The 17304-nt window shown below is 40.0% G+C and overlaps 2 long non-coding RNA genes and 1 other non-coding gene across 4 annotated transcripts; 2 read left to right on the top strand and 1 right to left on the bottom strand.

Moving 5' to 3' along the window:
* Positions 1 to 5588: 5588 nt before the first annotated feature.
* On the top strand, positions 5589 to 5661 carry trnaa-ugc (transfer RNA alanine (anticodon UGC)). The gene has a single exon. It is a non-coding gene; the product is annotated as a tRNA-Ala (tRNA).
* A 7146-nt stretch (positions 5662 to 12807) lies between these two features.
* On the top strand, positions 12808 to 13950 carry LOC112845427 (uncharacterized). Its single transcript, XR_003218240.1, has 2 exons — positions 12808 to 13398; positions 13743 to 13950. It is a non-coding gene; the product is annotated as an uncharacterized LOC112845427 (long non-coding RNA).
* An 840-nt stretch (positions 13951 to 14790) lies between these two features.
* LOC109198523 (uncharacterized) lies at positions 14791 to 17056 on the bottom strand. 2 transcript variants are annotated; one of them, XR_002059282.2, is made up of 5 exons: positions 16797 to 17056; positions 16391 to 16482; positions 15837 to 16009; positions 15672 to 15748; positions 14791 to 15421 (listed from the first exon to the last, which is right to left on the bottom strand). It is a non-coding gene; the product is annotated as an uncharacterized LOC109198523 (long non-coding RNA). The 2 variants fall into 2 exon arrangements; XR_002059281.2 differs by lacking the exon at positions 16391 to 16482 and having other exon boundaries at positions 16797 to 17041.
* Between the last annotated feature and the right edge of the window lie 248 nt (positions 17057 to 17304).

The following is a 17304-nucleotide window of genomic DNA, read 5'->3' as shown; positions in this document are numbered from 1 at the left end:
CTTTGTCATGCAGCCATTTTAAAGTTACTTTAATTTTAAACTGATGCTGTGTGTATCATCACATTCACAAGTTATCACATTCACAAACTTGAGGGCCGAGATTGTGAATGTGATAACTTGTGAATGAGTTGATGTATGGTGTCGAACTTGATGCTGTGGGTGTGTCTACTAAAATTTTTCCACAAATTCAAATCACAGTTACTTTGACTTCAAGATCAAGGTCAGAGGTCAAGTTTTCTCATAATCTTGTGAATGCACCACATAATACCTTCTGTCATCGATTACATCTGCATACAGTATCAGTGTTCTTTGGCTAGCTGATCACATTAAATCATCACATGTGACATCTGCATTACATTACATACCTCCATCGTGTCTGCATAATAGTGAAAGGCAATGAAAACTCTGGGCTGCTGGGCTTTTTTTCATAATCACTTTAATATATGCAACAACGATTAAACATCTGTATTGTTGCTCATTCTATTTAATGATATATAACACATTAGAGGTCAAATAGTTTGTCAGCTAATCAGTACATTAACAAAAACTCTTCACATTATCTTCTTAAACTTTCTGTGTGACTGGATTTTGTATTTTTTAATATTTTATAGAAGAAACAACAACAAATAATCATTAGATAAATCACTAATGCCAATAAATGTTTCAACAATACAGTGTTCAGACCAAAGTTTTGCCTTTTGTATCTTTCACAAATACAGTTACAACCAATAACTGACATCTTCTTTTGTTGTTGTTTTCTACATTAAAGCAAAGGTAAATCTTTCAGCTGCAGGTCTGTACAAGCAGCAGTAAGTTTGTACTGCACACAGGCTTTTACTGCCAAGCATGATGGGTTTTTTTTTTTTTTTTACCTGTTCTTAAAATATTTGAAATATTGTATTTGCATCACTTTGCATCTTTGACTTTCTATTTACTCTGCATAAAATCTAAATTTGTATAAATTTAATCTGGAAAGTAGACCATTGGATTGTATATAAAAGTGAGCATTGTGGCCAGTGGCATTACTGTTTTTGTGTTTTTGAAACTAGTCATGAAAAGCATGGGAGGATCTGTCTGAGAAACTCAATGCTGAAGAAAGAAGCCACATCCAAAGGCAGGCCCTGCTTTACTATTTTATCCTCAATGAAACTACAATTTAGAAAATAAAGATTGTACTATATTAAAAAAATACTCTGAAGCCGTGAATCTGGTAAAAAGTGTTCACTGAGGTTAAAGATCTGCAAATAGGCTTGTAGACTTATATTTTCACCCCCTGCTGGCCATTAAAAGAATGCAGGTTTGAGACTGTTTCACTTTTTCAGGCTATGTCACTGAATCCAGTCTGTGATTGCAGCCCTAAGCCACTCCCACACAAACACTGCCTGCATCGATATCATATAATGGAGATATTTTTTATTGTAGAAATCTCCATAAATAGTTGTGCGTTGAAGAGTAAACTCCTGGCTGAATTTTACAGCAGATTATTTCATTCTCATTCAAATTCTTCTTAGACATCAGGCAGAAGGATATGTGGAAATTCTTTTCGGAGCACAGGAAGCGATAAAGCAAATGAAATGTGAAATGCTGCAGCTCACCATGACACTGAACCTCCTCAACACCCTCATCACGCATGAAAAAATGGCCTCGCTGAGCTGTTTTCTGACTCCACCTTATGTAATCCTTCACATTTCACAAATATATTAAATTAAATTTGCTAAAGAAAGTTTGCCAAAGTGGGAAATGCCTATAGCAACAATAATTTGCAGTTAAAACAGATCCAATCAAATTTGACATAGTAAAGTTAATAAACCGATTTAGAGTGTTAGAAATTTGAAATGCAAAATGGTTACATTTCTAGTTATATATTATCCACAGATTAATGGAACCAATCAGAATTTTATGTATAATTTCCATCCCATTCACAGGTCCATAAATGAAAGTAAATACACAGCTGCCACTCTTTTGTGCACAGCAACATCTGTAGCTTTCCGTACGACTGTGTGGCGGCCAGGCCTCTGAGCTTGGGCCCTGATGTCTCTCATTTATCTTCTAGAGCGTCAGATTCAGCACTTGGCTCCAGAGTTATTACTTTCTTTATAAAACAACAGCCAAAATAACACCCTGACTCCTTCCATATTTTTTCTCTCTGTTTGTTTGTCATCTCCTTTTAAAAAAACCGATATGTTAAGTTAACCATAAAAACAAGCAAAAGAAGGTTGAATTTTTTTAAGTAAATCATTTTGTACTGGCATTAGTTTTTAGAAATAAAGGGCAGTTTGTAGTATACTACATATTTATACATGTTTTTTATTTGTAATTTTAACATGTTTTTAATTAAAGTTACAGTATATCTTCATAGCATCCAAGTGGCAGTTTCTTCAGCTTTCTTTCCAGCTCAAATTCAAATTGGATTTTGTGCCATTTCATTCCAACTTAACAAACAAGAAGTAAAGGACAAAAATTGCAATTTTTTTAAAGTCAGTGAATGTAAGACTGAACTGAAAAAAAAAGCATGTTGATTTACAGATCATATTCTCTGTATTTTCAGCAGACTTAATTTCTTTGGACATTTCTAAATAAAAAGAGCTGCAGATTGGTGACAAAATAAATTTAAAAAACACTTAACCCCATATAGTGAAAGGATCTGATGTTCTTATGCATTGCTTTTTCTTTGGTTCAAAAAGCTAGAAAATCACAGATGCAGGTATGTTGTGTCTTGGCTGTTCTGTGTATCTTTTATAACACTGTGCAGCTCATAACAGATAGAAGAGCTTAGGAATTAAAAAAGGATTTCACCTGAAAACCACAGAGCTTTTACTTTGTGTACTGTTTATATGTCCACTAAAATGCTGCACATGTACTGCTGAATAATAAAATGTAGATTGTTTAAACAGGTGAACTTCAATTGGTTCACCTTCACTGGTGGTGGTCAGAGGGCCGGTGGCGCCATGTCCGCAGCCCGCCTCTGTCAGTGCGCCCCAGGGCAGCTGTGCTACAATGTAGCTTGCCATTGCCAGTTGTGAATGGTAATGACTGAATGTAGTGTAAAGCGCTTTGGGTCCTTAGGACTGAGTAAAAGCGCTATACAAATGCAGGCCATTTACCATCAGAAAGATGGCAACTGCTTCTTTTAGCATCCAGCGCTACTGAAGAGTAGCGTTCACAAATGTACTAACACTTCTAAGTAATCTTGATGCATGCTCAATCATCCAGGTAAGTAGATCAGTACGTCAGTATGATCAAACAGCATGCAAGATGGCTGATTACAGGAACCACCTGAGATTCAGCCTCAGATGCCGACAAACAGGATTACTCCTAAAAGTCTGCTAAAAGCTGCTTAATGAACGGTGAGGCAAACAAGTTTTACCATCGACGTTTAAAATCTGAAGAGGAGTGGATCCGACAGAGACTACAATGCTTCTAGATGACAATACTCTTAAAAAGGTGTTGAATTCACCGAGAAGGATCGTCTAGCACAGCACGAGAAGTCTAAAACCAGGCAACAAGAAGTTTGAATTACTTGTTGTACGTCGGAAACCACAGCAAAATACAAAGAGTGTCCTCAGCGGCCAGAAGAGAGAAGGATGCCATACCGAGGATGGACAAGTGGGTGAGAATTTGTCTAACAGACAGCTCACCCAAACAGAGAAAAACATCCTTGCTAAAGGTTTGAATTTTGCTGTGACGCCAAGACAAATCCGCTAGTGGAACTGATCACAGCCACAGAAAGAGCAATTGAAAGAACAACATGCAGACGTGAAGCAGAGCAACTACGGACGGACGTTTCGGCGTCTCAGCAAAGCAAAGCCCCCAGCATCCAACATCACATGGAGGAGAGGAAGGCACTCACATCACTTAGTAATGACAACAACATATCGTCCTTCAGGCAGACAAAGGTAGGTGCACAGTTTGCTAAACCAGCAAGACCATCATGAGAACACTTGACACTGCTCAGTGACGAAAATACTTATGAGCCCCTAGGACCCAGGAAATGGTTACAGGAAGAGGGTGAAGACTGTCTGAAGTAGCAGGTTAGCCTTCTAGATTGTGACATTCCATCAGTAATGGGGACATCTAAAAGCTGATGTGTACCGTAAACCTACGCATACGGATCAGTATTTACGGTTGACTATCATCATCCAAAGGAGCGTAAACTGGTTGTCATCAGGACGCTACAACAAGAGCGAACACCATCCCAACAGACCGCTGTCCCAACAGAGAAGCAGAAGAACATCACATCAAGAAGGCTCTGAGTAAATGTGGTTACTCCAGCTGGACTTTTGTCAAAGCTGGGAAGGCACCTAAAGAAAGCTCCAGCCGATCCAGGAAGAAGGACAGCTGTCTTCTTGAAAACCTGTAGTGATCCCGTATGCATCAGAAGTATCAGAACATTGAGACGTATTTTTATAAACATAGCATCTCTGTGGCTTTAAACCCCAAATCACACTGCGCCAAAAATTGGTCCACCCCAAGGACCGGGCCCCAACACAAACAGAGTAATATATTGCACGCTGTTAAGTGCCATGAGGATTGCCGGATTTATACATCGGGGAAACCAAACAACCTCTGGCGAAGCGGATGGCACAACACAGAAGAGCTGCCTCGTCAGGCCAGGACTCCGCAGTCTATTTACACTACAGGTCAGGGACATTCTTTTAATGATGAGGATGTACACATCCTGGACAGGGAGGAACGCTGGTTTGAGCGAGGAGTCAAGGAGGCCACTTACGTGAAAAGGAAAAGATCATCTCTGAATCGAGGAGGGGGCCTAAGGGTACATCTTTCGCCATCTTACCATGCTGTGATGCAGCCATTCCCCAACTCTCTGTGAATGTACTCATGGTCATTGATCAGTGGTCATGAGGATCTGCATACTCATGTTTAAGGAAATGACCTCCCAGCTCATTGTTCGTTCAGTGGTGCTAGTTTCATTCATTATGCAAATGTGCTGTTTATAAGATTGGGGAACCTGCAGTCAGCTGAGACTGAAGAAGTCACTCGGATGAGTGACGAAACATTTCTCCCACTGAAAACGTTACGTCCAGATGAACAGAATCAACTTTTGGGATTCTAAGTATAAGTTCGTTTCAAATGCTGCATTCACTGGATATTCTGTATAGGGAGTTTGGATAACTGAAATCAAAGTAATCATATAGAGAATTACTTATAGAGAATTTAAGAGAACAAATGTTTCAGGATTTCCTTACCTGGATAAGAAAAAAATATACAAAAACCAATTTGCAGTGTGGCAGTTGGGCAACAAGGAACAGTTGTCCATTCAAAACGAGTACTCTGCCTTTCAAGACAATGAGCCAGACTTTTCAATGCAGTTTATTCATTTTCTAAGTAACAGATCATTTCAAGTGCTGTGTTGACTTGATATTCTGGGCATGGCCTTTACAATATTTGAAACGTTCATGTGACCAGGTACCCCTACTAGAAGCTAAATGTCATTAAACTACTTTGGAAAGAGGAGCAATCCCAGTTCTAGGTTCATAAGCAAAGCCCTGGTGTGTCTGTACTCAGGACTGCATATGTGCAGCTCTGAAACACCACAGATCATGTGACATGTGTACGTTGCAACCACAGGGGGATTAGCTCAAATGGTAGAGCGCTCGCTTTGCATGCGAGAGGTAGCGGGATCGACGCCCGCATCCTCCAAACGGGTGTTTCACTTTAAACCTCATCATGAAAACATTAATTTGCAGAGTGAACAAATCCCTTAAATCCCTGTGACTAGCTACCCCTACCAGACCTTACTGTTACTGGCTTTCATTAGTACGTCACAAGAGTCAGGAATATATCCTTCACAGAAAACAGCAATGTAATCTTTAGCCATCATCAATGGGCAATTGATATAGTCTGACAAATAATAACTCATATGTCTTCATATATTTTCAGTGGCACACGTCATTGCATTGTGATCTTGCTACCGCAGGAGACACAGGGGGATTAGCTCTTTAAAGTTTGTATAATAAATAAATAAACTTTATTTACTTTGAATACACTCTAAGTTTTATGTGTATGAGGTAGTTGGTTACTCGTGATGGCCAAATTAAGTTTTCTGAAACACTGAAGCTTGTATAGAAAAAGGGTTCATTACTCAAAGCTTTTAGCACCGTCGTTTTTGGTGCCATCTGGTTTCCAATAATATCACGAGCCGCTTGACTCTACAAATAAAATGAACTGCTTCATTATGATTGTCCGCTCAGTTGACAGCCACTGTTTAATGTCATTTGAGAGTTCTGTGATGTTGGGCTACCATTGTATGCTTGAACATGTACAGTAAAAAGACAATGTCTGTTTGGGTAGGTGATGAGAAGGATTTCACTGTGCAAACTTGTATGTTTTTGTGACGATGCCTAAAAGAAAAGTCTTTTGGAGGATGCGGGCATCAATCGGGCTAAACAGCCACTTCACAAGCGCATGGCACAACATAGAAGAGCCACCTCCACAGGACAAGACTCAGCAGTCCATCTGCATCTTAAGGATAAAGGTCACTCTTTCGAGGATGCCAATGTTCACATTTTGGACAGAGAGGACAGATGGTTTGAAAGAGGAGTGAAAGAGGCATCTATGTCCACTGTGAGCGACCATCTTTGAACAGAGCGGTGGTTTACGACACCAACTGTCTGCCATCTATAATCCAGTTTTGAGTTCCCTCCCCAGACGCCTTAACGCCCACTCACATCCTGGGCCATCTGACCTCAGGAATTCACATGACAAGGTGGGGCCAGGTTCACAATGAGCTCACCCGAAACCCTGGCTGATTAGGTCCCACACCCGCTTTCACACCTTGGCTCATGTGATTAGAGGATCACCAGGTGGTCCTTTGTCCCTCTTTGGGGGGATACTCCCACTGGGTTTAAATCTGGGACTCTCGGCCATTTGACCTTAGAACTGAAGAAGCTTCTCGGATGAGAGGTGAAACGTCTTCAAGCAACTTAAAGAAGTCCAGACGCTTTCTTTGCAAATTCCTTTGACATGCTAAGCTAGCGCTCTACCATTTGAGCTAATCCCCCACATGAGTCACCCCGAGTGACGTCATCAGACACTGATAAATAGTCTTCAAATATGTGAGAAAGGTCGGACTTTGAAGTGAATCACCAGCAAATACATACAGAGTATTTCAGAGATGAAAGTAAAATTAATTTGGTTTATTGAACAGATATTTTCGACTGTGTATTGACGCTGCACCAAAAATAAATCATATACCACAGCATAAACCACAGCCAATGACAACAGGGAGGGGTGTAGTAACTTTTACCATTTACTGAAAAAAGGCATGGGTCATTATCAGCAGAGGTTTCGGATCAAACCACTGTGAGACCTTGGGTCACCCTGTTTACATGCTTAACTTAATAACTAGAGGTGCAGTACTCTAAGACGAGTCAACTGTAGTGACCTTTAACTGATCACACATGCTGGCGTTGTAGAGCTGCAGATGCGCAGTGCAGAGAACGGACACACGTGCTTCTGGAAATTATACTGGGATAGTTCCTCCTTTCAGTACGCCACAGTCAGTTGTTTCCTTAGGCATTTCAAGGAGAGAGTAGCATTCGTGTGATCAAACCGATGCATCCGTGGGGATTAGCTCAAATGGTAGAGCGCTCACTTACAACAAATCAGAAAAGTTTGATTTGCAGGTTGAAAAGATTGATCCAATCACTCTGAAAAGACTTTCTAACAGTCTTCTCTCTTTAATGTCACAAAACTGAAAAACATCCCTGCTCATCCTAAAATAATATCAGAAAGATGGCAACTGCTTCTTTTAGCATTCAGCGCTACTGAAGAGTAGTGTTCACAAATGTACTAACACTTTCTAAGTACAACGTCTTGATGCATGCTCAATCATCCAGGTAAGTAGATCAGTACATCAGTATGAGCAAACAGCATGCAAGATGGCTGATTAAGGAACCACCTGAGATTCAGCCTCAGATGCCGACAAGACAGGATTACTCCTAAAAGTCTGCTAAAAGCTGCTTAATGAACGGGTGAGGCAAACAAGTTTTACCATCGACGTGTTAAAATCTGAAGAGGAGTGGATCCGACAGAGACTTACAATGCTTCTAGATGACATGCTCTTAAAAAGGTGTTTGAATTCACCGAGAAGGATCGTCTAGCACAGCACGAGAAGTCTAAAACCAGGCAACAGAGTTTGACTTGTTGTGCGTCGGAAACCACAGCAAAATACAAAGAGTGTCCTCAGTGGTCAGAAGAGAGAAGGATGCCATACTGAGGATGTGGACAAGTGGGTGAAGAATTTGTCTGACAGACAGCTCACCCAAACAGAGAAAAACATCTTTGCTAAAGGTTTGAATTTTGCTGTGACGCCAAGACAAATCCCGCTAGTGGAACTGATCACAGCCACAGAAAGAGCAATTTGAAAGAACAATATTGCAGACGTGGAAGCAGAGCAACTACGGGCAGACGTTTCGGTCTGTCTCAGCAACGCAAAGCCCCAGCATCCAACATCAGCATGGAGGAGAGGAAGGCACTCCCATCACATTATCATCCTTAGGCAGACAAAGGTAGGTGCACAGTTTTGCTAAACCAGCCAGACTATCATGAGAACATTTCGTCACTGCTCAGTGACGAAAATACTTATGAGCCCCTAGGACCCAGGAAATGGTTACAGGAAGAGGGTGATAGACTGTCTGAAGTAGCAGGTTAGCCTTCTTAGATTGTGACATTTCCATCAGTAATGGGGGACATCTAAAAGCTGATGTGTACCTAAACCTACGCATACGGATCAGTATTAAGGTTGACTCTCATCATCCAATGGAGCATAAACTGGTTGTCATCAGGACGCTACAACAGAGACGAACACCATCCCCACAGACACAGCGGCCAAAGAAGCAGAAGAACATCACATCAAGAATGCCCTGAGTAAATGTGGTTATCCAGCTGGACTTTTGTCAAAGCTGGGAAGGCACCTAAAGAAAGCTCCAGCCGATCCAGGAGAGAAGGACAGCTGCCTTCTCGAAAGCCTGTAGGGATCCCGTATGCATCAGGAGTATCAGAACATTTGAGATGCATTGTTTCTAAACACCACATCTCTGTGGCTTGAATTTAAGAGAACAAACGTTATAGGATTTCCTTACCTGGATACCTGGATACCTTTAAGACCTACCATAGAACCAAGTCCGCCAGAGCTTATATTATATTTTACATGCTGTAGTGCCATTTTTGTCTGATATACATCAATACAACCATTATAACCCAAATTTAATAATATGTATGCATTAAGTGCATAGTAAGTACATAAATTGCAAAAAAGTGCAATAAACTACAAAAAATTGAAAATCGTTTTTGTTTTTTAACATATATTTCTAGTTAGAGAAATTTAAGAGGCTTATCCCTCAAAACTGTAAATACAAAAAAGTTGCACAAACTAGTTTCCCACCACAGGAAATTTATTTTAAGTGTCTTCATAGTTTATTTTGAAATACACCAATTTCATATACTGCAGGAAAATCGAAAATAAATATTATAATGCAAATTTGCGAAAAAACAGCATATGCATCAAAATAAACTATTTCCAGCAGTGCAATATGAGTCCTAAGCATCCCAGAAAGACACGACCGGTGTTTTAGAAAGTCATAAAGTCAAACATAACTTTTAAAAACACAAGTATAGGCTCATAAGCCCCTGATGGTAAAAGAAACTACATTTCTGCAAAATGACGTCACTTCCGGTTTCGGGCAGATCACGGCGGACATGTGATAGTTCGTGCTGATGGAGTAGGAAGTGTTATGAACAGCTGATCGGATCGGCAAAGCGTGTTTCTGGAATATTATGTTTTTGTTGCTGCAAGCGCTTTTTATGCAGTTTTTGCAAAGCTATATGTGGAAGGAAACCGTGACCTAGGACAAGCTGATGGCCATAAATGTAAGTACAACTCCTCCGGTTTCATATGCAAAAAAATTATTGCGCTAGCTTACATGGTTGCAGTGCTACCGGGATTTAAAAACAGTTACGCACAACAGAGCGTGCCCGCTCCGACCGGCTTTAAAGGGTTAACACAATCGTCTTTGGTGGCATCTTTGCTTCTGGAAATTATACTGGGATAGTTCCTCCCTCCAGCACTCCACGGTCACAGTCAGTTGTTAGCGGGAGTAGCATTCATGTGATCAAAAAATACACCAGTGGGGAATTAGCATCTCTAAACAACAAATCAGAAAAGTTTGATTTTGCAGGTTGAAAAGATTGATCCAATCACTCTGAAAAGACTTTCTAACAGCTCTTCTCCCTTTTAATGTCTCACAAAAAAGAAAAACATCCCTGCTCATCCTAAAATAATATCAATAATTATTTCTGCAGATTTGTGGAGGGGAATTGGAAGCAGGAAATCGCTGCACGTCAGCAGGTGAAAAGAAAGAGAGGGAGGAAGTTAAGTTGGACTGTGTGTGTGTGTCACAGAGATCACACAGCTGAGGCATGTGGAGGTGTACAGCACATAGGTGTTTTGACTGACAGCTTCTAGCTGTAATCACGTGTATGATTGTTTCCACATGTGAAACGGATGTAAAAATGATTGGATGAAAAATCCCCCCGTGGCCGGCAGTCTGAATAAAGGCTGTGAAGTCGTGTCAACATGGTTTCAGTTATCCTGCAGGAAAGTAAGACTTTAACTTTTTATTTGATACATCAAAGCGTGAAGGGACTACTTTTACACACATGTAGACTATTGTACTGATGTTTCAAGTATATTTTTTTGTCTCTAACCACAAGATCAGATGTTTTCTGATAGTGAGTGAGGGTTTTTTTCCAGAGAGAGCAAATGTTTTTAATATATTGATCATTTTGAGCCATTTTAGTTCACAATGGAGAGATCTGATGAAACTAAAATAATAATTTTAGTCAATTTTAGTCCATAGAATAGGCTGGAAAATCATGGGGAGACCTTTGCCTGTTCACATTTCTCTCTGGTGTGATATCACACCCCCATTTGCCAATGAGTTTAATCAAAGGATGAAAACAACATTTTGTACCGAAAAACTATGGAGTATGGATGCAGTCATTTTGTAAATGATTCTGAAAAAAAAAAAAACCTTTAAAAATACAAGATAAATAATTGGTTCTCTTATATTTTTTTTTTTTTACATACAGAATAATTAGCTAGTTCAGTTACAGAGCCAATGCATAACACCACCCACCTCAAAGTGCTTTATATCATCAGCTAGGCCATACAATACCAGAGAGAAGTCCAAAAATCACTCCCATTTAATAGGAAGAACCATTCAGCAGAACCAAGCTCTTAGGTTAAAGAAAAACATAAAGAGGAAGAACAATCAACAAAACACAGACTACAGGAGAGAGAGGGCATTGTTAATGACGTGCAGCAGTGGCACATAGACACGTGGAGAAGAAATGCTGTGTCCATCATGGGAAGGCCTCCAACAGACTGATGTAAGATGCATAACTAAGTGATGTTTCAAAAAGGAACACTTTAAGGCTAACCTTAAAAATACAGGGACGTCTGTCTCCTGAATCCAAAGTGTAAATGGTTCTACAAAGGAACCTGAGACTTGAAGGCTCTGCCTCGCATTCTACTTTTAGAGGCTCTAGGAACGACAAGCAAGCCTGTAGTCGTTGATCAAAGTGCTCTACTGGGATAATATGGCACAGTGAGATCTGTAAGTTATCATGGCACATGATAATTCAAACTTTGTATCTCAGGAGAAAGATTTTAACATTAGAACCACCTGTGTAATACTGTGTAGCTGACCTACCATAGATGAACACAAGACTTTGACAGTCAATTCTTCAGGAGGTTGGACGTTCATGGATTGTTGTCAGCAGTTTGTGCCGTTAACACAAGGGACACTCCACAGTCACAGTAACAATAAATGCCAGAACCATAGACTGCATATAAAACATGAATGTAGCTTTGGCGTTTGGAAAGTGAAGCCAGTAATTCAGCTTTCAGTATTCCTGATGGCCGTGAGGAGGGAACTCATTTGGTTTCGAAAATAATTCTTCTTCTATGGAAGTCTGGAAAACAAAGACTTTGATCCACAACCTCAGGAAACACTTTCCTGATGAATTCGTGGCCAGAGTCACTAGTTTCAAGTCTTATTTAATACAATGTGACTTTCATTGTATAAATTATGTTCTCCTTGTGTAACTGACAACTTGCAAGCCTTTGAGCGTGTGCCTCAATTAAACAGTGAAATCCACACTCACTTGTCACATCCCAGATTCAACATGTCTAGACTGTCACGGCAAAAGTGCACAGCTTGAGGCTTCATAACAAGTTTTTGCAAACTAATGGATGGACTCACAACAGTGACAGTCTGTGGCATAATGTTGCTTTCTAAAGATATGACCGGTGTTTTCTTTTGGCTTTTTTTATATTATATTTTTCTCATTTTTTTTCTGAATTACAATACTTGAGATTATTTTCTTGTTCATCCCATAAGAGCACTCAGTTTCATAACAAGAAACCGAGGGTTCTTCATGTCTGGTTCAGACATGAAATTAACCAAAACATTGGTCCAACTCATGCATTTGCCACAACAAAGAAGGCAGATGTTGTAAATTCTCCTCAGCATCAACTCCACATGCCATCGTCCCTATTCTTCATCTCATTACTTGGCATATATAATCTCTGGTTGTACTGTGGCTTTTTGGGGCAGGGAGACAGAGTGAACTATAAAGGGTTTATACAAGCTGAGGAGTGGAGTTAAACTGGAAGGCAGTCTGCATGTTTGTATGGAAACAATTCTTTCATGAGTTGCAATTCTGTTGATTCCAGATGTAAAAAGCCACAGGGAGAGAAAGATGCATATCAGTCTGACACCTAAATCCAGGATGATGCTGCACTTGAAGTGCTATCCTAACCTCACCGAAAAGACTACATTTAGCAAAAGTATTCTCTGTGCATTTCTTTTCCTAAGCAATAATGATTCTGAACAAGCAGGATAGAAATTCTTCCAGTTATATTAAAGGATCCACATACTTTTTGGGGAAGAAAAGTGAGTTAGGTAACTTTAAACTTTGCATATTTGTTGGTGTAAGACAGGCTGGTCTGAGTATTTCAGAAACTGTTGATCTGCTAGGATTTTCCCACACAACCATCTCTGGGGATTAAAAAGAGGAACATATGCAGTGAGCAGCAGTCCTTTGAGTAAAAATGCCTTGTTGATGTCAGAGGTCAGAGGAGAATGGCGAGACTGCTTCAAGATAATAGGAAAGCAGAAATAACTCAAATAACCACTCATATCAACCAAGGTGTGTAGAAAGACATCTCTGAATAACACATTGAATCCTGTAGCAGATGGTCTACAACAGCAGAAGACTACATCAGGTCCCACTCCTGTCAACTAAGCAGCACAGGCTCACCAAAATTGGAAATTAGAAGACTGGAAAAACAATATGAGCAACATTCAGAAGGTAGGGTCAGAATTTTGCATAAAAACACGAAAGTGTGTCTCCGTCATGCCTCGTTCAGGCAGTTTTGCTATACTATTGGCTGTAAATTACTTCAGGTGAATGGAATGTCTCTAAATGCTCATCTCAGCCAAAAAGCTAAGGATTTTTTTAAAACTGTGAATCATGCAAAACCGCTCTGGTAAAATGCAGGAATTGTTTTAAAAAAGGGAAATGAGCATAATAAGTTCCCTTTGACAATAATTTTTTTAAAAATCACAAATTATTATGATCCTACTTTAAGTCTAATCTCTGTACTCAAGTAATTACACTAAGTCATGCAAATGTTTTGTGTTTGTTCTTGACAGGGAAGCACGTTTTCTTTCTGGCTGCTTCTCTGTGGTCTGACCAGAAACTAACTCATCCTTATTCTAGAAAGTGAACCACAACATGTGGCAACAGAGCCCACAAACATGAGCTCATTCCTCTTGAGGGGAAACTAGCAACTGAAAAAAACAGAGATAGAAAGAGAGAAAGTCCCAGTGTTCCTCTCCACATCCATTTGTCTTTGGACTACATTCCTGCTCCTCTTCCTCAATGAAATGGTTATCCCTGCAAACAATGAGAAGACTGAGCTGCAGGAGCATCTGCAGCATGTGAAGTGGGACATGAAACAAAAATTGGCTCACAAGGTCGAGGTCAACTTCAGCATCAGCACATTCTTTGAGCCAAGGCGTTGGAGAGAAAGCAGGCGCGAACTGAAAATGGCCCTAGTCTCTTCCTAACATGCTTTTATTTCCCACATACTTCGTGATCAGCAGGCCTCAGTATGTTATCAGGTAATACTGAGACAAACAGCTGCTTACGTGCTGAAATGTGGATGTATTATTTGAGAAAAGCATTACACATGAATCAGAAGAACAATACATTTTGACCAATAGGCTAACAATTAAAGTAAACTCATCAGTATTAAAAATACAGCTGGAAAGGTGAACTGTTCCTACTTTAAGAGCAAGTGCAAGTGCAGGCAGATATATTGCAAAATGTATTTACCATCATAATTAAATACAAAAAGAAAGAATGTGCAGAAAAATCTGAACTCTAAACTCACACTTATGATATTAATTTAAAATCATAGTTGACCTTTTCGAGTTATTGTAACAAAAAAAGGAAAAAGTCTTTTCTGTGGCTAAGTCCTCAATTTTCCTTTATTCCTTGTAATGTTGTCAGTCTCCATATGAGTCACGTTGACCACGTGCTGTGTGCTTCATGCTTTGCTCTGGAATGTCAGGTTTCAAATTGCATGTACCCGATATTGCCTTGCCATGCCATGCCAGAGATATAAGATTGTGTGTAACTGTAAAATCAAATGACTATTATTTATTTGCAATAAAATAACATAAACACACACCAAAGTACACACAGGACTTTTTATTAGTAAGTTACAATGCGGACACATGCACTGCCAAGGACATTTAAAAAAAAATAATACTATGACATTTCATCATGTTTCAGTTAAACAAGTTAAGAATCAAGCAGTTAAGTAAGAAAAGATTTTTTCTGTTTATAACAATTAGAACATGTATGATTGAACACAGAAGAAACATGCACTTTACTGCACTGCAACATAGAAAATTATCCTAAGTGTAGAAAACATATCATTTTCATTTGACAAACACTTGATGATACAAATGTGTTTGCAGTGACTGACTCACCCGAGTTTCTTCCAGAAGCCACAGGTTAACAGGTTAAAGGATATTTATTGTGTCACACAGCATGTTCTTTGGAAACTTGTTCAGCGCAGCGGTTTGAGAAAATATCACAGGCTGTCTGAGCGAGCAGGGTTTCCTTGATGTCATACCCCTCCAGAGGCAAGTGCGGTGTTGGTGGTGCATCACGGTGTAGTGTGATGTACCGGGTTGTCAAAACCGGCTGCTGACATGACAGAACACTGCCCTCCTGCACCAGCCCAAAGGCACTTTCCACAAGGGGCTTGTCAGGTCAGGGATCTGGTAATGGACCCACAATGCCTCTGTAGAATCCACTCCTAAAGAAAACATCAATGACAATAATGTAAGGAAGAAGGTTATTATACTGAACAACAACTAAACTAAAAAGTGTGAAACAGTGGTGCATAAGTTAGAGACTGGGATGTATATGTGTACATGACTGAGTTAGCCGTCTTCAGAAAGTGTAATGTTGTATGTAAATTAATACCTATTCTGACACATGCATGTATGAACAAATAGCAACATGCATTTGTAACACAGGAAACCAAATTTTACAAATCTAATTACCGTACTCCAGTCTGGGCCATCCTATTTGGTACCGGCTTAGTGAAGATCATAGAGTTGATAGGTCCTGGCTTCACACCCTAACAGAAGACACATTTACTATGGATGGTGTTGCTGTTCATATGTAAACATGGTCTAATTCAAAAACTTTAACCTTATTTAAATTACCACTGTCCGTGGCTTGTGCCATTGCTGTTCAGATTCGGTGCAGCTATGCACAGGGGACAACCGGCACTCTGAGTTGTGAGTAGTGTGCTGTTTGGAAGAGCAGTGCCACTGTGTGATTGCACATAACAGCACCTGCCACACAGGAGCACTGGCGATGAATCCAGAAGCTTAATCTAAGAAGAAAGAACTAAAATTAAAATGTAACATCACCTTCATGGAAGAGCCAAACAGGAACATAGTTCAGTGTTATGGTTACTGACCCCTACAGGCTTACCCTCCTGAATGCTTAGTGTTTCCTTCTCTCCCTATTAAAACAATTTAACCATCCTTGATAACTGTAATAACTTAGATTGTGTATATTTGCAGTATTAACTTGGTGTAAATTTGTTTCTGATCACCCAAACACATCTGACTAGTCAAATTAGGTGTGATAAAGCAGGGGGACAAGGAAAACATTCAAGTTGATGGGCCTTCAGGAATGAACTTAACTAATGCTTAAATGAACTGAACCCCACTGAACAGGGATTAACAACTTTACACAGCTTCCTGCCTACACTTAGTCTGTGTGGTGCCTCACTCTTCCTCATTGACCTGTAGCACAGGGCTCTCACACCGACCTCCCCTGTCAACCTGTGTTTTTTGGACACTGAATAAAGATACAAGAACCATTAGCATTATTTCTGTACTACTCATGTCAACACGTCTTAAACATATATACTTTACACGTAGCAAGAGTAGCATTGGGTAGTTAACTACCTGCTTAGTTAGCCAACTACCTAACGCTATTATAAAAGTGTCTAACAACAAAAGTGACATTAGTTAAACCTCAACTATAAACACCGTTTAAGGAAACATGTAATGTAGAGAATTGACATCAAATGAAACACATAGCGGAGTAACGTAGTGTTTGCATTTCACGTTAGCTAACGTTTCTTTGTCGGTTAATTTACGTTTTCTTACCTTCGTAGTTGTGTATATATGATGCAGCATATAACTTAAATCCTTTATCTAACATGCTGACGGGGTTTGTCGTCACTCTGTAAATCCGATGAACATCAGTGATGTTCAAATTTGGGAGCTCTTGTAGGACGAGTGCAAACGCGGAGGTCGGATTATGAATGAGTGGGAGGAGTTGCGCCATTAGAAGGAAGATTACATGACGCGTCAAAAGGCTGAGTGCTTTGAAGTTCGGCCGTGCTTTGAAGTGCGGCCGTTAGGTCACGCCTACTGAGGGCATAAATAGAAGTCAAAACAGCATTAGTGTGTGTTAGTCTGTTCCTCTGGCTTTGCGTTTCTAACGTTTTGTCCATTTCCATCAGCATCGGCGGAGCCTTGGGCATACGCTGTGCGATTTTTTCAGTGGCGTTATTCAGCGCCTGCTCAAACTGTACGATTGACTCGCAGGGGTTAGAAGTTCGTAGGTCACGATGCAGGGTCTCACACTATACGCCCGATGCTCTGATGCGAC

The sequence above is a fragment of the Oreochromis niloticus genome, unplaced genomic scaffold (genome assembly GCF_001858045.2).
Source record: "Oreochromis niloticus isolate F11D_XX unplaced genomic scaffold, O_niloticus_UMD_NMBU tig00007354_pilon, whole genome shotgun sequence".
NCBI classification, from domain to species: Eukaryota; Metazoa; Chordata; class Actinopteri; order Cichliformes; family Cichlidae; genus Oreochromis; species Oreochromis niloticus.
The sequence above is the reverse complement of the archived record's forward strand: the minus strand, read 5'-3'. Positions and strand labels throughout refer to the sequence as shown.